We start from the raw sequence: 24,224 nt of genomic DNA, 5'->3' as shown, positions 1-24,224 counted from the left end.
AGGTTCAGTAACTTAGTGAAACCCTCTCTCAAAAAGTTTGACAAAACACCTGGAGCTATAGCCTAATGGTACAATTCCTGGGTTCAGTCCCTAGTACTAGAAAACAGCAACAACAACAACAAAACTCAGAATTTAAACATGTATTTGCATATTAGGGTATTCGTGAAAATATGGAAGACATTTTAATGAATATTTGATTACCTCATAACTTTTAACAGTCTTTTAATATACTTATGTGACTGTTTTATGTTAGAATATATTATCTCAGGTGAATAACCAAATTTTTTGGTTACATGAATTTTATGATTACTTGTAATAATACAAAAAAATTACTAGAGTAGTTCTGTAATACAATTTTTTGTAAAGTTGTTTATCAGGATTTTAATAGGCTTTATTAATAATTTTCAGTCTCAATAAATAAGGCATTAATCATATTGTAGCATTTAGGCTGAGGGTACAGCTAAGTGATAGAGCACGTGTTTAGTGTGCACAAGACCCTGGGTTTAATCCCCAGCACCAAAAAATAATAATAGCAGCATTAAAATTTTAATTGGGTAGATTAAAAAAATCTGGAAAAAGTTTGGGTAAGCCATGTGTAGTGGCATTCACCTATAGTCCCAACTGTTTGGGAGGCTGAAATAGAAATATAGGGGCCAACTTGGGAAATATTGGCAGAATACTTCTCTTAAAAATGTTTTGAAAAATAAAATAATTTGGGTAAATAGTTTTATGTTAAATTTAATAATTCTTCTTGATAATGTTCAGAAATAAAATTGCTGTGTTTAGCTTTATGCTTAGAAGAAAGTTACATAGAAACACTTAGCATTTATTCTTTTATTAAAAAATAAATATGTAGAAAAGACTAAGAATACTACAACACCTAGCTTATAAATCAACAAAAGTGGGAGGAAAAAAACCCTCAGACTTTGAATAGCAGCTTTTTTATAAGCCTTATTTAGAAGAATTTTGTTTTCTTGGTAGCAGAACCAAGTGTGGAATTTATGCTTTGTTCATAGCAAAATTGGCACAGATCACCCTTATATGCATTCGTAGCTTGCTTTATGCAGGAAAAGAATTTATAGATGGAAAGAAATGTACAGAATTATTAATATAAGGCAGATAAAGAAAGCAGTTTTAAGAATAGAATATAAAGTAGAATTTTAAAAATCAGATAACAACTATTAAAAAATACTTGATAAATCTGGGGATAGGATATAATTCAGTGGTAGAGCATGGCACTGGGCTTAATTCCCAGCACACCCCCCTCCCCACAATTATAAAATTTTAATTAGTAGTGAAATAGTCTCATAACATTTTTTATAATATTTTGATGTAGTAACCCATCAATTCATACAGATAAGTGAGCAAATTATTTTTACTTGTTAAACAGTGATAGCAAAAACAGAAGAAACAAGTCCTCAGTTCTTTAGAATAAGAGACCAAGCCAGACAACAGGGTTTGTACCTGAACCTAGTTACTTGGAAGACTGAGGCAGGAGAACCATTTCAATAGGAGTTTAAGACCAGTCTGGGCAACATAGTGAGAATCTGTATCAAACAGACACATACACACATACACACACACAGAATATATCTTTTAAAAATCAAATTTTGTTTTTTAATTTGTGAGAGTAGCCTTCATTATTACTTATAAAAATTAATGAGAAAAGAAAGAAAAAAGAATAGTGTCTATAAATGAATATTATGTTTTAAAATTTTTACTGGAAAATATATGTAAATTTTATGTTACAATAAATTTTTAGCTTGGTGATTGACATTAATTATATTTAGGTTTCATTTGTTAAATAAAATATTCTTTTTGATTGTTATAGCTTAGAAATTTTATTCTGTAGTGTTTTTTTTTTTAGTTGTTGATAGACCTTTATTCTATTTTATGTATTTATATGTGATGCTGAGAATCAAACCCAGTGCCTCACACATGCCAGGCAAGTGTGCTAACACTGAGCCCCAGCCCCAGCCCCTATTCTGTAGTTTTATTGGAGACCAACCATTATTCTGTTTAGCACATCAAAAGTAAGTGTTGTAATAGTTTCCTTAATCAAAAATGTTTGTCAGTAAAATTTGTTAACATTAGGCATAGTTATATCACATATTTAACTATCAAATATATATAACTAGAAATTTAATATAAATTTTACTTGAGTGTCTTTAAGAAAACAGATTACAACACTTTATGAGAATAAGAAAATTTTTATTGTTAGTATAAAATATTTGTTTAAGTGAAATTTACAAGGAGACAGAATTTGTTCTTATAATTATTTTGTAAATTTTGAGTGTTATTAGGGAAATACTATGTTCTGAATGTCACCCAAAATTTGTTTTGAAACTTAATGGCCAATGTAATAGTAGTAAGAAGTAGGGCACTTAGGAGGTGATTTAGTCATGAGAGCAGAGCCCTCATGGATGAGGTCAAGGCCCTTATAAAAGGACTTGAAGGAGTGGATTCACTGCCTTCAAGGTGATTCACTGCCTTTGTAAGGTGAGGAGGACATAGCAATTTGCCCCGCCTAAGAAAACAACAACACGGCACCTGTGGGAAGCAGAAAGCAACCTTTTCCAGACACCAATCTTGCCAACAACTAGATCTTGGGCTTCCTAGCTTTTAGAACCATAAGAATAGGTTTCTTTTATTTAAAAATCGCAGTATGTGGTATTTTGTTATAGTTGCATAACTGGACTAACGTAAGAATCAAGTAGTATGTTTGAATGATCAAACTTTATTTCAATAATGAATGAAGTGGGGGGCTGAGGTTATAGCTCTGTTGTAGAGTACTTGCCTAGCATGTGTAAGGCACTGGCTTTGATCTTCAGCTATAATAAATAAATAAATAAATAAAATAAAGATATTGTCACCCCCCCCAAAATAATAATAAATGGAATAGAAGCTATCATCTATAAATACATAGTAGATTTTAATAACAAGTAAAATAAAAAATGATTAAAATATTTACTTTTTATACTAAATATTTATTTATTTTTTAATTTTATTTTTGATGCTACTGGGGATTGAACCCAGGCCTTTGTGCATGCTAGGCAAATGTTTTACTACTAAGCCACATCCTTAGCCCTTGTATACTGAGTATTTTAATAGCAATTGAGGTGTATGACATCTTCCTTGAATTTAAAAGGAAGAAAATAATCTATATTTTTATAGATGCCAGTTAAATAAATCATTTAAATGGTTAGGTTGAATATACTTTTTAATTGAAATATCTTTAAAATAACCATTATCACAAGTTAATTTTTTCAGATTTAATGTTGTACTTTTTTTCTTTTTGGTAGTGTTACACAGTGTTTATAAAGTCTTATATTTAAAATATAGAACTTTTCAGGGTATATTCATAAAACTTCACATACTTTATTCAAATAAAGTATTAATGCAAAATTCTCAAAGCTTTTTATTTCTTTTTTAAGAAAATATTTTATAGTTATAGATGGATAGCATACTTTTATTTGTTTATTTTTATGTGGTACTAAAGATCAAACCCTGTGCCTCACACATGCTAGGCAAGTACTCTGCCACTGAGCTACAATTGTGCCCTTTTTTCTTTTCTTGTAATGCTAGGGGTCAAATTCAGGTCCTTCCACATGCTAGGCAAGCACTCTACCACTGAGGTACACATCCCCAGCTTTGTCAAAGCTTTTTAAAGAAACATTTGTCTAAAAGGAATATAGGAATTAGGCATGGTGGCACATGCCTGTAACCTCAGTGACTCCGAAGGCTAAAGCTGGAGGATCACAAGTTTGAAATGGGCAATAAGCAGTCTGGGCAATAAGCAAGACCCTGTCTCAAAATAAAAATAAGGAAGCGGGGCTGGGGTTGTTGCTCAGTGGTAGAAACGCATGCCTAGCACATGCGAGGCCCTGGGTTTGATCCTCAGCACCCACAAAAATAAATAAAATAAAGGTATTGTGTCCAACTACAACTAAAAAATAAATATTAAAATAAGTAAATAATGAAAGAAGGGCTGGGGGTGTAGCTATGGTAGAGTACCCCTGGGTTAAATGTCCAGTACCACCAAAAAAAGAGAAAGAGGTCTGGTAGGGATGTTGTTTAATGTTCAGTTCCCCTAGGTTCAATGCTCAGTACTGCAAAAAAGAAGAAAATAAGTCAATAGGAATCTTTAGGATTACTTATGTTTGTGATTTGAATTGAATTTATAAAAAATTAAAATAAATTTTAAAAAATTCAATACTTTAATTCAGTTGGTAGGACACATATTTTGGAAACCTTATGCCTTCAGTATGTTTGGTTTTGCAGCACTGGAGATTGAATTCAAGGCCTCACATGTTAGGAAAATCCTCTACCACATTGCTATGTTATGTGGTTCCATAATTTTAACACATACCTTCTATATGTTTGTTTTTGTTTTTTTTCTTTTTGTTGTTGCTGTTATTGTTGCTGTTTTGTACTGGGGATTGAACCCAGGGGTGCTGTACCACTGAGTTACAACTCCAACCCTTTTTATTTTGAGACAGTGTCTTGCTAAACTGCTGAGACTGGCCTCAAACTTGCCATCCTCCGGCTCATTTTTCTGAGTTCTTGGGATCACAGAGCTTCATGGATCTGGTGTTACAGCTAGACCTAGAGAGAGGGGTAGAACTCAGATGGGTGGTAAGAAGTAACATTCTGAGTAACTGATTAGTCAATGTGCAGAGAAAAATATTGGAGAGCATGCATCCACTGAAATTTATTGCCTGTTTCATGAAGAACACAATTAGAAAATTCAAAGTCTGTTTCTAACTCTAGTCTTTTAATAGAGTGTTGATGTGCTTAGGCCATCTTAAACATTGAGTTGCTATATAGCCTAAAAACCTCAAATGAAAGGGCATCACAATTTTACAAGGGAAGCTAGAGTTGTCCTTAGTTATATGTTATTAGCCCCTATGCGGGTACTGGGTATGATTAACTCCCTTCTATATTCTTTGCTTTGTCACCACATGCTACTTCTAGTATTTGGAATTACCAGAGGGCAGTCCTTACGAGGTATAGGTATTCAGTAAATGTTGACAGAATAAGCAAACATGTTATTGTCTTAGCTGTTTGGCTTTTAGTTGCTTAAAAAGTTAAGTAGTAATTATCTGGTAATACTCCATATCCAATAATATATTCAAGACAAGCAAATACTTTTTTGTTGCTAATAAATCTTCAGTCAAGATACTTTTTTACATCAGAAATGTTTATAGCCATGACAAACATTAAAATTATTACCAGTGCTTTGGATACAATAATGAATAGGTTTTAACTCACAGGAATTACTGAGAAAGAGAAAGAAAACATTGATTCAGAGGATTATTAAGAATGAACTCATCATCATATAAAAATATGATAGGAAGGACTAAACATTCTTTTCTGTGTGTGTGTGTGTGTGTGTGTGTGAGTGTTTTGATACCAGAGAATGAACCCAAGGGCACTTAACCACTGAGCCATATTCCCTAGCCCTTTTTATTTTTTATTTTGAGAGGGTCTTGCTAAATTGCCAAGGCTTGCCTTGAACTTGTGATCCTCCTGGCTCATTCTCCCCGGTTACTAGTATTATAGGCATGCACCACCATGCCGCCACACTCCACTCTAAACTAAACATTCTCAACATATGAAGTAGCAGAAGTTCATATTAAAGTATTTTTATATTGAGAAAAGCAAACTGTAAAACTATGTACTAAATAAATAAGTGGCATTTTCTAGAAAGAGCAAAATAGTCTTATGCATGTGAAGTAGCAGTTAACTTTTAATAAAAAAAAAAAATTTTTTTTGTGGTGTTAGGGATTGATCCCAAGGCTTGCATATGCTAGTAGGCAAGTGCTCTACCACAGAGCTATACCTCTAGCCTCTATTAATAAAACATTTTTATGTTGAGGAGGAGTAGATTGTTGGAGAACTCTGAGCTTCACAAGATACCACAATGAGTTCTACCATTGGTGGTTAGCATTGTACCATACACTAGGCAAAATTATAATTTCTAGTAATATGCATTAAGCCTTTCCATTCTGATATTTTGAAGTACTTTATAAACACTAATTAAATCTTCTAAAACCTATGATGGCTTTATATGATTAAATTATTTATATATTTCATATGAAGAAACCAAAACTGAGAGAGGCAAGTTATTTACCTAAGATCTCATATTATTTAACTGATGGAAACTGAGTTGTTCCATATTCCCATTAATTAAATCTAACTCTTATATGAAATGAAATCACTGTAGTGACACCTAAGGAATGCTCTTGTGGCCCCCCCAGAATAAATTAAAAGATATTAAGTCACAGCAATTTAAAGAACTATGTCAATAAAATGAGTATTCTAATTTGTTAAGTATAAATTAATATATTTTTATTTTATTTTGAGACAGGGTCTTACTAAACTGCTGAGACTGGCCTCAAACTTGCCATCCTCCATCATATATATATGATGTTTATATTTAAGAATATAGTAATTTCATTTTATATTTAATTTTCAATATCATGGTCATTAGTTTTTATCCACAGGCTCTTTTCATGTAAGCAAACCTCAAAACAGCCCAAACTGGAGACTGAGGCAGAAAGATTGCAAGTTCGAGGCCAAACTGGGAAACTTAGTAAGATCTTTTCTCAAAATAATAAATCAAAAGGGCTGGGGATTTAGCTCAGTGGTAGAGTGCCTTTGAGTTCAGTCCCCTCTAAAACAAAAATGAAACAAAAAAAGCAAAATTGGTGTACATTGTGAACCAAATACTCTTAAATGATAAACTACTTAGTTAACTTGACTGTTTAAATAAAAATAAAAAAAAATTGTAGTGGAGAACCCTAAACTTTTTTTTCTACTGTAGTCATCTCTGATTAGATACATGATTTTTGAATATTTAAATGTATAATATCTTCAGAAAAAAATTATCTTATACTATATTAACAAATGATCAGCTGTTTTCAGTTTTATCCATGTATAGTATATCATTGCAATGGTAGAGTAGACAAATCCCAGATCATTAAAAACCTGACAATTCTTCATCTAGGAAAAACAAACTACTTACAAAAGTATTTTAAGGGCTGGGGATGTGGCTCAAGCGGTAGTGCACTCACCTGGCATGCGTGCCGCCTGGGTTTGATCCTCAGCACCACATACAAACAAAGATGTTGTGTCCGCCGAAAAGTAAAAAAAAATAAATATTAAAAAAAATTCTCTCTTTCTTTAAAAAAATTCTCTCTCTCTAAAAACAAAACAAAACAAAAACAAAAACAAAAATATTTTAAAATATTAAAAGATTGGGTAGCTGCAGTAATGACAGATACATTTTAATTAATTAATGTGAATCTCCCCATACATCCTCTAAAACACAGTAAAGAAGAACAGATAAAACTATCCAGAATGCTCCAACTTCAAATTATCTGTAAATCAGAAAATAATACCAAATTCTAGTCAGCCACCATTCAATCCCTTGTGTAAACCTTGGTGGAGAACAAAAGTTAACTGGAAAAAACTGTACCAGAGAAGGGAGCTAGTGACAGGTTTAAAATGATTGACCTAAAATTGTTCATAGAATTTTCTCTTGAAATACTGATTGATCGCAGCATACTACAGAGAAAGGACTTTCAAGTTTGTGAAGAACTCAAGGAGGCAGTTTTGGGTAAAAAAAAGGAAAGAATAGATGCCCTTTGGAAACTAACCAGTTTTTGTGGGAGGGGGGAAGAACTGAAGGGGGGGGGAAGTTTAGGATCCTGAAATATAAAAGCGTATTTTAAAAATCAAAGGAAAGGTATCCTTACTCTGCTTTGCCCCCAAATTCAATGAATAATGCAAACATACTTTATTGGAAGCAGGAGGCGTTCTGTCTATTTTGAAGCACAAATTTCCCAAGGGAAATTTTATTGATGGCTCTAGTTTATTCCCTCCCAAAAGACCAACTGCATCCAAATGAAGTGATAAATGAATATAACCTCAAGATTTTATTGTCTTTTATAATAAAGTATAAAACGAAGCTTAGAACTGACTCACATGATTTCTTGTTCCTTTCAGTTCAAAATGCTTCTCTTAGTAACCAGCACTCTCTCAGATCTGCAGTTGGGCTTAACACACAAGTGCAGGACAAGCCTCAGCACAATCTTTTTTGTAGTTTTAGCCTTTTTGTAGAAAATCACCTTAGTCTGCTAACCATAGCCACCTTGCATCCCATCATAATACTGTTCTCCCTGGGCATTCGGAGAATCCTTGCCCTTCATGTACTCTGTCACTTATGTGGGGTTGATGCTTTCCACACTTCCTACAGTCTGGCAGTTATTACTTATATTTATCATATTTATGGAAGTGTTATCTGTTGGAAAGAAGTGAGAGAACATTGTTGAATTTGAATCTTGTAAAGTGCCTTGAATATCCAGTCATGTTCACAAAAATTGATTTTAAAAAAATTACAAAATGAGGACCTAAAGAGTTCACTTGATAAAATACCTGTAATACCTGCCCTAGCCTCTCCAAATAACAGGCATAAAGGTAGACATGTATATCCATGAAATAGAATTGAGAGTCCCAAAATAAAGCCTTATGTTAATTGTCAATTGATTTTAAATAAGAATGTCAAGATAGTTTAATAGGTAAAGAAAAGTTTTCTTAAGTGATGTAGGACAACTGGAAATTAACATGTGAAGAATGAAGTTGGACTCCTACCTCACCCCATACAAAAAATTAAAGTGACTCAAACATTTGCAAGTACTAACATATAAAACTCTTAGAATAAAATGTATAAATCTTCTTTATCTTGTATTCAGTGGTTTTTTTTAAAAGATATGAGATACCTTCAAGCATAAACAATGAAAGAAAACTAAATAAATTAGACCTCATAAAAATTAAAAACTTGTGCTTCCAAGGACACCATTAAGAAAAGACAACCCATATAAGAAGAACTTTTTGAATTCTGTATCTAAAAAGGAACTATTATTTAGAATATTTTAGAAATCTTGTACAACTCAACAATAAAAATACAAATGACTGGCCAGGTGTGGTGCCACATGCCTGTAATTTCAGATATTCAGGTGGGAGACTGAAGCAGGAGGGTCCCACATTTGAGGCCATCCTTGGCAATTTAGCAAGGTCCTAAGCAACTTAGTGAGACCCTGTCTCAAAATCAAAAATAAAATGAGCTGAGCTATAGCTCAGTGGTTAAGCACCCTGGGTTCAATTCCTGGTCCTAATAAATAAACAAACAAACAAACAAATAAATAACAAAAGACCTAATTTTTAAAATTATTTATCAAGATTTGTTCCAATTATTATACAAGACAGCAGAATGCATTTCATTTCATAATTCGCGAGTGTAGCACAACTTGTAATTTCTATGCTTGTACACAATTTAGAGTTGCACCATTTGTGCAGTCATACATGTACCTAGGGTAATGATGTCCTTCTCATTCCACTGTCTTTCCTACCCTCATGCCTTCACTTCTCCCCTCCCTCCCTTTGCCCAATCCAAAATTCCTCCCATGTCCTCTCCCCCCATTATGGATCAGCATTCAATATCAGAGAACACATTTGGCCTTTGGTTTTTGGGGATTGACTTAGTTCACTTAGCCTGATATTGTCCAGTTCCATCCATTTACCTACAAATGCCATAATTTTATTCTCTTTAATGCTGAGTAATATTTCATTGTGTAAATATACCACAGTTTCTTTATTCATTCATGTATTGAGGAGCTTTGTATTTTTGCAATCCTCAGATAGACCCCAGGGCCTCAAGTGCTCTACCATTAACCTATATTCCCAGCTTTGAGGTAACCTTATTTTATTTTTTCCCACATTTTTAATTAATGCATTATAGTTGTATATATTCATGGGATTTGTTGTTACATATTTGCACATATGCACAATAAACAGTAAACAACATAATTTGGTGAATATCACTCACCAGCACTTTTCTCCTCCCTCCCTGCCTTGTAACTCTTGGCTCCCTTCTTTACTGATCTCCCTTTAATTTTCATGAGATCTGACCCATCTTTCTTTTCCTTTTTTCTCTCTAGCTCATGCATATGAGAGAAAACATATGACCTTTAACCTTCTGAGTTTGACTTATTTCACTTAACCTAATGGTCTCTAGTCCATCTGTTTTCGTACAAATGCCATAATCTAATTTTTATTTATGGTTGAATAAAGCTCCATTATGTATATGTACCACATTTTTTTCATCCATGCATTTGTTGAGGACACATAGGCTGGTTCCACAGTTTGGATATTGTGAATTGTGCTACTGTAAACATTGTAGTATGTCTTTAATTCTTAAGGGTAAATATTGGCTCATGTGGTTGTTGGTTCCATGCCTGACCTTTTGAGGAACCTCCTTAGTGGTTTCTATAGAGGTGGATTATACTGATTTACAATACCACCAACAGTGTAAAAGTGTTCCTTTTTCTCCACAACCTCTTCATATTTATAGACCAATATCAGTATAAATATTGATGTAAAGTGCCAAATAAAATATTAGCTAACAAATTTCAATATATATATATATATGCTTTTAAAAATATTTTTTTAATTGTAGATGGGCACAATACCTTTATTTTGTTTATTTAGTTTTTTATGGTGCTGGGGATCAAACCCAGGGCCTCACACATGCTAGGCAAGTGCTCTACCACAGAGCTATAACCCCAGCCTCTTATTTATATTCTTGATGACTGCCATTCTGACTGGTATGAGATGAAATCTCAGTGTAGTTTTGATTTGCATTTCCCTAGTTGCTAATGATATTGAAATTTTTTTCATATATTATTGGCCATTTCTTCTTAATTCATTTGCCCATTTATTAATTGAGTTATTTGATTTTTTTTGTTGTAAAGTTTGTTGAGTTCTTTATATATTCTAGACATTAATCCTCTGTCAGAAGAGTAACTAGCAAAGATTTTTTCTCATTCTGTAGATAACCTAATTCTAAATAAAGGTTTCCCAAAAAGATGAAAATATGGCCAATAAACACATGAAATGATGTTCAGTATAATTAAGGGAGATGCAAATCAAAACCACAATGAGATAATTGGTCACACATACTAATGTGGTATAATAAAGAAGAATAACAGGTTGATGAGAATGTGGAAATTTGGGATCATCATCATATATCATGTTGGGAAAAGAGTTGGGCAGTTTTTCAAGAAGTTAAATATAATTACCCTATGACTCAGCTGTGTCATTTCTAGATATGGCTCCAAGAGAATTGAAGACACATATCAGACAAGAATCTATATATGAATGTTCATAAAACCAAATTGTGGAAACAACCTTCATCCATTGATAGATGAATGGATAAATAAAATGTGGTATATCCATATAATACAATAATATTCTGCTAAAAGAAGAAATAAAGTTTTGTAACACGGTATGACATGGAGGAATCTCGAAAACATTATCATAAGTGAAGGAAGCAGATATAAAAGGTCATATATTACACAATCCTATTTTTATGAAATATCCATAATAGGCAAATTTATAGAGATAGAAAAATAGTGCTTGCCATGCCGCAATCTGGCTGGGCACAATTCAGGAGCCACTTGTCAAAAGAAACGAACTTTATTTTTAGAACCACACAGGCCAAACAAAACAGCTCCTCAGGAAAAACCCTCAGAGCCCAACTGCCACCACTGGCTTCCCACAAGCCTCTCACCAAACACAAGCCTCACCACCTCCCACAATCCTCCTGCTCTTGAGGCCGATTGGCTGGGTCACGTGGGCGGAGCCAAAGAAGTCCCCCAATGAGCATCACCACAGAGGAGCCAATCAGCTAGATGTTGCTGGGGCCGCTGTGAGCCAATCATCAGCTGGCAGTCTGAAAGGGCGGGGAAACAGCCCAATGAGCATCACCGCAGAGGAGCCAATCAGCTAGATGTTGCTGGGGCCGCTGTGAGCCAATCAGCTGGCAGTCTGAAAGTTTGCTGGCAGCTGGAAGTTTGCTGGGGCCCCTTAGGCTGTGGCTCTCAACATCTCCCCCTCTGTTTAAACAACAAGCATGTGGCTTAGGGACCATGCCTGCCTTAGGTTGTCCAATAGTACATATGGTCCTTACCCGTTATTGGATGAGCTGACCTCAAGGCGTCAGCCTCCTGTCTTCGGTTGGTACCACTGCAATTGGATCTTACCCGTCACTGACTACCGGTCCAGTATACAGCCACACCTGTGGAGAGGTCTTTGTACCAGCAGGGGGGTGAGTTTCTTTGCCTCACCTCTGTTGGCCCCCAAATTTTAGCTGAACGATCATGACAAGCAGAAGGGAGGAAGATACACCAAGCCAATTGACGGCTCCTTTTGGAAAAATTGTACCACCGATGACATCATCAGCAAAAATACCCCAACACTACCACAAGTCGCTGCACCAACAGATAGTTCACAAGGCATACAGGTGAATTCACAATGCATACAAGTTAGTCCAGGCAAGTTCTGCAAGCAGTTCAGTGATGGCTATTGCAGAAGCTGTAGATTGGTTTTATCTTTGTCTTCACCGGCACTGGGATGAAGATAGGAATTCTGGCAATAATGGCTAAAGAAAAAATTATGTAACATTCCAGAAGGCACTAAAAGAAAACAATTTTCTTAACAATTTACATTATCTTGAAGAGAATTATTAAATATAATGAAAAGGAAAAGTGAAAGTAAACAAACAGATCTGTTAACCTCCTTTTTTGTTCACATATTAAAACAATCCTCAACAGTTGTTTACCCAATTTAAATTAAACCATTTAAATCACGTGAATAAAAAAAAATATTTGGATCCATTTTTTCATGAACGCTCATCATATATGATATATGGACATACGTACATTCAAAGATATAACACAAAATACAACTGTGCACACATAATACATACAACACATAACATAATAGTAAAGGCCTTATAACTTTTTACATGTGAAATCTCCATTGCAATGTTTAAAAACTCTATAGTCAAAAAATAGAACTGATCGACAAAACATTAACCTAGGTCTGTATGAGCTCAAAAAACAAAATAGAACTTCATGATGTGGGAAAGGGCAATAATAAAATAGATATCGAACAAAGCATCCTGGTTCTGTCGCAGATGTAAGGATAGCCAAACTGGAGTTTTGGATATCAGCTGTATGGATTTGAGCCAAATCATCTTCTTTTTGGTCTTTAGAATAATCGCTTTAGTTAATCTCTCTGGAATCCAAATCGGCTGCTGTTCTTCCTGTGGAAACACACAACCAGACCCCCGACTCCAGACAATTACTGGGTCAGGACCTTTCCATTGTCCTGTTAGAATATCTTTCCAAAGTACCTTGGGCTTATGTACATTTTTTTGACACATATGCCTTTCCGCAGCACTAAGTCCTGATGAATCCAAATTTAAAAAGTTTAGAGTAAAAAGGGTTATTTTAAGTTTATCTTTGGGGAATGTATACCCCTTCCCAATTCCGTCTTTTTGCTTTAATAAGTACATTTTAATAGTTTGATGAGCTCCTTCAACTATGCCTTGTCCCTGTGGATAGTATGGGATTCCTGTTATATGAGTAATGCCAAATGATGAGCAAAATTGTTTAAAAGAGGTAGAAGTATAACCAGGGGCATTATCTGTTTTTAACTGTTTTGGAACGCCCACAGTGGCAAAATTTTGTAAGCAATGAGCTATAACATCTTTAGTTTTTTCTCCGGCATGAAGGGAGCCCATCAAAAATCCAGAAGAAGTATCAACTGTACATGCAAATATTTTAATTTTCCAAATTCTGGCAAGTGTGTGACATCCATCTGCCAAATATGGTCAGGTATCAATCCTCTAGGATTGACTCCAAGATTAACTTGTGGTAAAAAGGTCACACAATTTTGACATTGTTTTATTATTTGTCTAGCTTGTTCCTTAGTTATTTTAAAATGCTTTTGTAAAGTATTAGCATTGACATGGAACCTTCTATGAAAATTTATAGCTTCTTCTAGTGTAGAGAAAATATGTATGTCATGTGTAGTTTTATCTGCTAAATCATTGCCCAAACTAAGGGCTCCAGGCAATCCTGTATGTGCCCTGATATGTCCTATAAAGAATGGATCTTTTCTGTCCCAGATTAGACTTTGTATAGTGGAAAGCAAAGAGAAAACAGTAGAGGAAGGGGAAATCCTACCAGCATCTTTAAGGGATACTATAGCATTAATTATATACTGACTATCGGAAAATAAATTAAATACAGAATCTTTAAACATCACAAAAGCTTGTAATACTGCATTAAGCTCTACCTTTTGAGCTGATTGTTTGGGTACTAAAAATGTAAAAGTTTGATCAAGTGTAACTATTGCTGCTGTACCATTATTTGACCCATCAGTGAATATATTTGGAGCATTCATAATAGGTGTTTTTTTTGTCATTTTTGGAAAAATTACAGGATGCAATGACCAAAAAGACAATAAAGGATTAGATGGTAAGTGGTTATCAAATGAAACATTAGATTTTCACATGATTATTGCCCAAGTATTTAACTCATTAGCTAACTCATCAATTTGATTCATAGTATATGGAGTAATAATTTTATTGGGAGAAATTCCAAACACTCCCTTTGCTGCTTTTATTCCTTTGAGTATTAATTGTCCTACAGCCTCAGGATACCTAGTAAGAATAGTGTTAGGAGAATAAGATAAATGTATCCATAATAATGGACCTTCTTTCCAAAATACTCCTGTAGGAATATTTTTTGTTGGTAATACAATAAATAATAAAGGCAAACTTATATCAATTCTATCCAAATGCGTATTTTCCATATATGTTTCAATGATTTTTAATGCCTTTCTTGCTTCAGGCGTTAACATTCGGGGTGAATTTGGATCTGATGGACCTTTTAGGATATCAAATAAAGGTCCCAACTCTCCTGTTGGTATACCTAGATAAGGCCTTATTGAATTTATGTCTCCTAATAACTTTTGAAAGTCGTTAAGTGATTTGAGTTGATCTACTCATATTTGAATTTTTGGTGGACGGACCATGGTTGAGGATAATAGAACTCGTAAATAATTAATTGGAAAATTTAATTGTACTTTATCTATTGCTATCTCTAGATTATAATTTTTTAATAAGTTTGTAAGTGTGGCATAACATTCTAGCAATGTGTTTTTAGTTTTGTGTGCTAATAATACATCATCCACATAGTGAAATATTTGTAGTTCAGGATTTTGATTTCTAAGTGACTGGATTACTTTGTTAACATAAATTTGACACATAGTTGGGCTGTTAGCCATCCCTTGAGGGAGTACTTTTCATTCATATCTCTGATCAGGACCTTCATGATTCAGTGCAGGGATAGTAAATGCAAAACGTGGACTATCCTCAGGATGAATTGGAATTGAAAAAAAACAATCTTTAATATCCATAACTAAAACATACCAAGATATTTTAAGGGGGACTTCTTTGGCTCCGCCCACGCGACCCAGCCAATCGGCCTCAAGAGCAGGAGGATTGTGGGAGGTGGTGAGGCTTGTGTTTGGTGAGAGGCTTGTGGGAAGCCGGTGGTGGCAGTTGGGCTCTGAGGGTTTTTCCTGAGGAGCTGTTTTGTTTGGCCTGTGTGGTTCTAAAAATAAAGTTCGTTTCTTTTGACAAGTGGCTCCTGAATTGTGCCCAGCCAGACTGCGGCAGTCTGAAAGTTTGCTGGCAGCTGGAAGTTTGCTGGGGCCCCTTCGGCTGTGGTTCTCAACATGCCAGAGATAAGGAAAAGCAGGAATTGGAAATTGTTAATGGGGATGGGGTTTCTTGTTGGAGTGATGAAAATGTTCTGCAACTAGATAGTGGTGATGATTTCATGAACTTGTGAATATGTTAATATAGTATTCCAATATACTAAAAACCACTAAATTTGTGTATTTCATTTGCTAGGACTGTTATAACAAATACTGTACCACAGACTTGGTGGTTTGAAGAACAGAAATTTATTTTCTCAGTCTGGAGGCTAGAATTCCAAGATTAAGGTGCCAAAAGGTTGATTTCCTTCTGAAGCCTTTTACTTGCTTTGTAAATGGCCATCTTCTTGCTGTGTGCTTACATGATCCCCCTTTACTTGGTGTGTTGTTGGCATCCTCTTCTTATAAGGACACCAGGCATATTGGATTAGTGCCCATCCACATGACGCTTCTATTAAAATGCTTCTATTAATATTTATTCTATTAAATGCTTCTATTAATATTTACTTCTATTAAAATGCCTTTCTTCAAATATGATCATATTCCAAGGTACTAGAGGTTGGGACTTCTACACTTGAATTTGAGAGAGAGAGGATTGGAGAGACATAATACTTTAAAACATAACATTTTAAAAGGATAAATTTTATGGTATATGAATTATGTCTCAATATTCAAAGATGTAAGGACCAAGCAGGGAATGTAGCTCAGAGGTAGAGCACTTGCCTAGTATCTAAGGTCCTAGTTTTAATCTCCAGCACTGAAAAAAAAAATCATAAGAATCTACTTTGTAAACATCTCTGAAAAGAAATTTGAAAACCTACATGAAAAAGATAATTTCCAAGATAAATATAATTTTCCAGAATTTACTACATTTGAGCTAGGTGAGGTGGCACACATCTATAAATCCCAGTTACTCAGGAGGCTAAAGCAGGAGGATTGCAAGTTCCAGGACAGCTTCAGCAACTTAGTGAGACCCTGAGCAACTTAACAAAATCCTCTCTCAAAAATAAAAAGGGCTAGAGATGTAGCTCAGTGGTAAAGCATCCCTGGACTTAATCCCCAGTACCCCAGTACAAAAAAAAAAAAAAAAAAAAAAAGAAGAGAGAGTAAAGAATTGAGCACATCTGATATAGTCCAATTTTCTGTAGAAGAAATAGAAACAAATATCAAGTAACTGTCTCATAGCACCCAGCCTAAATGATTCCACAGCAATAGTCTGTGATGTATTGAATGATCAAATAGTCTCAATGTTCCATAAATTGTTGACAGAGCATTAAAAGTGAATGATGCCAGTTCCTAAAGAGTATAAAAAAGAAAATATTTATAGTCCAACATCAGTATAAATATTGATGTAAAATGCCAAATAAAATATTAGCTAACAAATTTCAACATCATATAACTATATGTAGGATTCATTTCAGAAATACAAGGATTGTTCAAAATTAGGAAACATATCATATTAATAAATATGAGGGGGGAAATTATGGTTATTTCCATAGATGCTGAAAAGATCTTCAACAAAAATCAAAATCTTGAAGTAAAAATCCTCCTAGAAAATAGGAATTGATAGATATTTTCTTAACATGATTATACATACCTTAGTCCTAAATCCATCATCTTACTTAACCTGGATGTAATAGAGACATTTTACTACTGTTATGAGGAACAAGGCAAGGATATCCAGTAATTGCACTTGGTGTTAGACAAAGAAATAAATGTATCTCTTTGCAGATAAAAAATGGTATACTTGGAAAACCCTAGAGCAGGGATCAACAAACTAAGAGCCAAATCTGGCTACATGTAGTTATTTTTATATTTCCTGTGCTTTTGTATTTTCTCAGCAAAGTTGAAGAGTTACAAATAGAAACTTTTTGGCCCACAAAACAAAATATTTACTATCTGGTGTTTTTAGAGAATGTTTACTATCTGATGTTTTTACAGAAAAAGCTCATTTACTCCTGACCTATAGAACCAATGATAAAACAAACTAAACAATAAAAGAATTCATTTTTTATGAATTCTTAAAATTTAAGAATTTTAAGAATTTATGAATTCTTAAAATTTAAGAATTTTAAATCCTAATTCAAAATTAGGATTTAGAAGTCAGTATTCTTTATGTATACAAACAATCACCAGTATGAGGGTATACTGGTAGATAAACCCCTGTTAACAACAAGGAAGATAAAATATTTAGGAATAAACTAGAAGAATACACAGGTTATTTTAGGAAAACTTTAAAACACTTGCAAAATACACAATTAGATTTGAACCAAGGAAAAGATAATAATTTGTAATTCATGATGAGGATATTTTTTGCAGACTCAAAATTTCTCCCACAAGATGCTTACTGAACACACACACACACACACACACACACACACACACATAAGGATATTAGACATATACTACCTTTACCAAGTTGTCAGAATTAACATCAGTAGAGGGATAAATAGACCTCATGCATTCTTGTAGGATGGACTCAGAAGAGCGTAACATCTCTGTGGTCTTCCTGTATTCCTGCAAGAATGCAAGATCTAAAAGTATACATGAATCAAAACTAGTCAAATGTTAAATTAGGGACATTTCACAAAAGAAACGGTTTGTACTGTTCGAAATGTCAAGGTTATGACAAAGCCTGAGGAATTTATTACAGCTCCAAAATGTCTAAAGAGACATGAAAATACAACATATGACTGGATTAGATCAGGGACCAGGAAAGAAATAATTTAATTTTTTTCAAATTTCATTATTTCTGATTTTAGTATAAAAGACAGTAGTGGAATAGTTGTCAAAATGTGTGAATATCTGTTGATTGAACATACTGTATTAATGCTAACTTCCTTGTTTTGATAAATGTACTTTTAAAGGAAATATACATTGAAATGTTTAGAAGTAACGGGGAATAATGATAGCAGTTTATTACTAAAATCAGAAAAAGTGTAGAGGAAGGGGAAGACTGATAATGTGGTTAAGTCTGGGGAGTCTAAATGAAGTATCTATTGAAATTCTTGGTACTTTTTAAAAACCTTTTGCAATGATTTAAGATTTATAAAAGTCAATAAAAGAAAATCTCTTTTCTTTAGACTCACAGTACTTGTTACACTGAATGTATGGGTTTTCCACATCAAGCAATATTCTGGTTTTTCTTTTCTTTTTCTGTTTTGTGGTGCTGGGGATCTAACCCAGGCCTTGGGCATGCAAGGCAAGCACTTTACCAACTGAGGTATATGTGGAGCTCTGTTCTTTCTTTCTTTCTTTCTATTTATTTATTTTTATTTATTTATTTATTTATTTATTTAGCAATACTGGGGATTGAACCCAGGGCCTCATATATGCTAAGTAAGCACTCTACAACTGAGCTACATCCTCATCCCTTATTTTCCAGTTATCTTTGGATACCAACTGATGTGTCCTTCAGTTTAACTCAATTCTGATTCTAGCTAGGTAAAGTGAGCTGCAGACCCCACTGGTTAAGAGCTCAGTCCCACAAGACTGTTCCCAATTCTAACTACTAATCCCAAATCCCAGGTTTTCTGTGCTTGTACATATTAGGGATTTCATGACTTCTTTTTCAAGCTGTGTTTTAGTCAGCTTTTTCACTGATGTGATTAAAACATCCTACATGAGCAATTTTAGAGAAGGAAAGTTTATTTGAGGGCTCAAGGTTTCACAGGTCTCAATTTGTTCATAGCTGGCTCCATTCGTTGGGGTTGGAAGTGAGATAGAACATCATGGTAGAAGAGTATGGTATAGAGGAAAGGCTCACATGATGATCAGAAAGCAGAGACAGAAAGAGAGAGAGAGAGCCTCCAATTGCCAATACAAAATATATATTCAAAGGCTTCCTTCAGCCACACCCTACCGGCCTCCAGCCACCACCCAGTTAATACCATCAGAGGATTTGCTCACTGATTGGATTAAAGCTTTGGGGGCTTGATCATTGTACCTCTGAATGTTCTTGCATTGCCTCACACATGAGCTTTTGGGGAACACCTAATGTATAGGGGTCCTGATACAGGAGTTTCTTACTGTGTGGGGTACATCCTCTTTCCTGGCATGTAGATACATTTAGGTTTTCTGAACAACTTCATTTAGGGTTTTTATGAAGGTTTCATTACATAGGCATGATTGATTAAATTATTGTTCATAAGTGATTTCAATATCTAGCTCTTCTCTCTCTAGAGATCTAGAGGTAGGACTCAAAGTTCCAACTATCTAATCACATGGTTGATTCCCCTGGTGACCAGCTTCCTTATTACCATAAAATCATTATCATAAAGTCAAGTGTAGTTGAAAGAGACTTACCAGCAATAACAGAATATTCTCCTCTCACCTCACGGAAGTTCTTTGTCAGAAACTGGGAACAAAAAACAACTGTTATATTTATCACAGCTGAAAAAAAAATAGTAGCTGGGCATGAGTGGAACATACTTGTAATCCTAGTGACTTAGAGATGTAGCTCAGAGGTAAAACACCCTGGGTTCAGTCCCTAGTACAAAAAAGAAAAAATAGTATAGTGAGTTTTGTATACCCTTCACTCAATTACAGTTTCTCCTGTTATTTAAAATTACTAGGTTATATTTTCTAAAACTAAGAAAGCGACATTGCTACATTACTATTAATTATACTCCAAACCACTTGGATTTTACCCATTTTTCTTTCAATGTTCTTCTAAACTCCTCTAATTTTATTTAGATTTCTCTTAATTTTTCCTTTAATTCCTTTCCTGCTACAAAATCCAATCAGGGTACCATGTTGAATTTAGTTATTATATCTATTTAGTCTCCTCTAGTCTGTGATGCTTTCTCAGTCTTTTTTGACTTTGAGAGTTTTTAGACTTTGACAGTTTCAAGAGTACTGCTAACATTTTTTTTTTAGTATATTTCCCAATTTAGGTTTGCTTTATGTATTTCTCAATACTAGACTGGGGTTATAGGTTTTTGAAAGAATACTACATAAGTGAAGAACCTTTCCAAAATATCATATCAGAGGTAAATGGGTATCCTAATGATAAAACCTTGATATCTTGGTTAAGGAAGTTATCTACCATATTTCTGTAATATAAAGTTTCGATTTTCATACTGTACTTTTTGTTACTAAGTCCAGCCCATCTTCAGATGCAGGAGTAGGAATGAGAAGTACAGTTACACATCACCTCCTAGAAGGAATAGTTTCTACACATATATTCTATAAGGAAGATTTGATTCTTATTATCTATCTATCATGTATTTATATCATTATTTGAGTATATTTATTTTACTCTTTGGGTTATAATATGCCACTATTTATTTTGTCACCCAAATTATTCTGGTATTGGCCATTGGGAGTTCTTTCTGATGGATTTCTAAGGCCCTTTAACATACACCTATACTTTTGTTTCTTAATCATTTCTTTAGTGATACTACAAGATGCTTCTACTTTATCTTGTATTTTTCCCTGCTCCAGTTCTGTAATCATATATTTCTTTAAAAATCTCTTGTTCCAGGGATGGGATTGTAGCTCAGTGGTAGAACACTTGCCTAGCATGTGTGAGGCTCTGGGTTCAATTCTCAGCACCACATATAAATAAATGAATAAAATAAAGGTCCATCAACAACTAAAGACACATTTTTTTTAAATTCCTTGTTTCTTTTATTAGACAATGATATTTAGAAACCAAGATCTTTGCACTTGTTGGTTTGTACTATTTTGTATTTTGTATTTTTATGTAAATTTGAAATTATTGCAAATTAAAAGTTAAAAAACTTTAAGAGCTAAAAGTTGAGGCATATTCCATTTGTTATTCTTAGGTGTTATTAGCTATTATTGCAGTTACTAAATGTTACCTTTATAAGATTATAAATGCTTGTTCTTTGTAAATTGAATTAATACTTCATTTGATAACTGGAATTTATTAATAAAATCACACTACAACCTCAGTGGAACATTTTTGTATATTTTTTGCAACTTTTTATATAGGATAGAAACTTCTTGTCATGTTTTGCTCTTATGAAAAGTATTGAGGATTATGATTAAATTTATGAAATTTATGTAACAGAGCTAATCAGTAAGCAGTATAGTTTAACATGCATACATAAAAGGGTATAGCTGAGGCATAAAAGAAGATCTGGACATAGCCCATGACTTTGAGGCAATGATACCTCCTCCCTCATATTTCACTTGAGTGAATAAGTATAATGTAGACAGCTTGACCTGTTTGGCAGGAAATTTTGTTTATGAAAATGTAGCATTTCTTATGGAAGGTTTTAAAAACACCTTTCACCTATGACATATGAGAAGGTTAATACCAAGCCAGATGATTTCTCATTGTAGAAAGTAAATTATTTCTTCTAGAATATAAGAATGAATAAGGAAAGTAAACAAATGAGAACATAGCTATGTTTTAACTTTTTAATATTTATTTTTTAGTTTTAGGTGGACACAATATCTTTATTTTATTTTTATGTGGTGCTGACGATCAAACCCAGTGCCTCATGCATGCTAGGCAAGCACTACCACTGGGTCACAACCCCATATGCTTTAACTTTTTAGTGAAAAAAAGAGTATATTACCAAATAATGTAAAGGGGAACATGAGTAAGGATAGTTGCAGTGTAACAAAGACAGTTCAAATGTCTGATCCCTTATTTATTGTGATGCTGGGAATAGAATCCTGGGCCTCATGCATGCTAAGCAAGTGCTCTTCCATTGTGCTACACCCCTAGTCCTTATTTTTATACAGAAAGATAAACATGCTTATTTATACATGCATAGGAAATTTTCAGATCACTATCAGTGCTATCTATTGATGTTCATAAAATCAATTTGGTAGGTGATAACCAGCATTTTTTCAGGTTTAATAAAAAAAATGTCAAGAATTTTTAGTACCTTTTAATTTGCAATAATTTCAAATTTAGTATTACTGAAAATTTGGAGGGGAGTGTTACTGGGGATCACTTGTAGGGCCTTGCACATGCAAAGCAGGCAGTCTGAAGGTCCTCAATCACTGAGCCACATCCCCAGCCCTATATTGTGTTTTATTTAGAGACAGGGTTTCACTGAGTTGCTTAGCATCTTGCTGTTGCTAAGAGTGGCTTTGAACTCATGATCCTCCTGTCTCAACCTCCCGAGCTGCTGGGATTACATGTGTGAGCCACGATGCCTGGCTCAAATCTGAATTACTGAAATGCATCTGGTTCCAATATTTCAAAAAAAAAAAGTTGAAGATTTTTAAAATTACTTTGTTTTCTGGCCTTTCCTATTACAGGTGAAATGTTTACTGTCTGTTTTAAGTTCATTCTCTTCTTTCTGGTGGGTTTTAAGATCTTCCTCTCGGGCTGGGGATGTGGCTCAAGCGGTAGCGCGATCGCCTGGCGTGCGTGCGGCCCGGGTTCGATCCTCAGCACCACATACAAACAAAGATGTTGTGTCCGCCGATAACTGAAAAATAAATATTAAAATCCTCTCTCTCTCCTCTCTCTCCCTCTCTCTCTCTTTAAAAAAAAAAGATCTTCCTCTCTATTCTTGGTATCTATATTTTAATCATAACCTATCTATCATAACCTATGACTATTCTATTGATATTTAGGGTTAATTACTTTAGATTTATGTTTTTTTCTTAATTTTGGAAAGTTTTAGCTATTACCTATTCATTTCTCCTCCTCTGGTATTCTCTACATTATTTCTAAAATTATTTTTTTCAAACTCAATGCATTTTCATATTTTTACCTTTTTCTTTCTCTATAGAAAATTCAAATAATGTAAAGGGGAACATGAGTAAATGAATAAACATAAATTCATCTTATCTTTATGGTAGATAGTGTTGTCCAATCAAAAAGTATTTTCTGGGTTGGGTATAGCTCAATTGGTAGAGTGCTTACCTTGCATGCATAAGGCCCTGGGCTCAATCCCCAGCACCACACACACACACACACACACACACACACACACACAGCAGCTATTTTCCTCACTTTTTCTTTGCTTATGTAGTGAGTAAACACGTACTTTAGAAAAGACATAAGGTATAGCCGCAGTGGACCAAAGTTTGGTAACTTCTTAGAAACTTAAATATGTACTTACAATCCTATTCTGAGGTAGTTGTCCAAGAGAAATGGGAAATTTATGTTTACACAAAAAACTGCACATCAGTGTTTATATAAAGCAGCTTTATCCATTACTTTTTTAAAAACCGGAAATAATACAAATATATCCTACTTCTTGTACATGGGAAACAAAACATGATACATAATGCAATGTAATGCTCTCAGCAAAAGAATGAATAAACTACATATGGAACTGGTCCTCCATCCATGCACATTCTTTATCTGTGGATTCAACAAAACACAGATAAAAAATATTCAGAAAAAGGTTGGAGATGTAGCTTAGTGGTGGAACACTTACCTAGTGTTTAAGAGGCTCTGGGTTCCATTCTTAGTACTGGAAAAAAAATTTTTTTTCAGAAAAAATAAATCACATCAATGCTGAACAAGTACAGACTTTTTTCTTGTCATTATTCCCTAAACAATACAGTACTACAACTCTTTACATGGCATTTTACTGTATTAAGTATTGTAAGTAATGTAAAGTATACATTAGAATGTGTGTAGTTATATG

The 24,224-nt window shown here is 34.1% G+C and overlaps 1 protein-coding gene and 1 long non-coding RNA gene across 2 annotated transcripts in view; one reads left to right on the top strand and one right to left on the bottom strand.

The window, feature by feature from the left end:
• Positions 1-24,224, top strand: part of BAZ2B (bromodomain adjacent to zinc finger domain 2B) — a 373,522-nt gene that overhangs the window by 12,178 nt on the left and 337,120 nt on the right. The window lies entirely within an intron of this gene.
• LOC308630980 lies at positions 15,727-24,051 on the bottom strand. The gene is made up of 5 exons (XR_014018077.1): positions 24,012-24,051; positions 20,065-20,122; positions 19,939-19,990; positions 18,043-18,167; positions 15,727-16,929 (listed from the first exon to the last, which is right to left on the bottom strand). It is a non-coding gene; the product is annotated as an uncharacterized lncRNA (long non-coding RNA).

The sequence above is a fragment of the Spermophilus citellus genome, assembly GCF_964194105.1.
Source record: "Spermophilus citellus genome assembly, chromosome: 11".
NCBI classification, from domain to species: Eukaryota; Metazoa; Chordata; class Mammalia; order Rodentia; family Sciuridae; genus Spermophilus; species Spermophilus citellus.
This window is presented reverse-complemented; position numbering and strand designations above follow the sequence as displayed.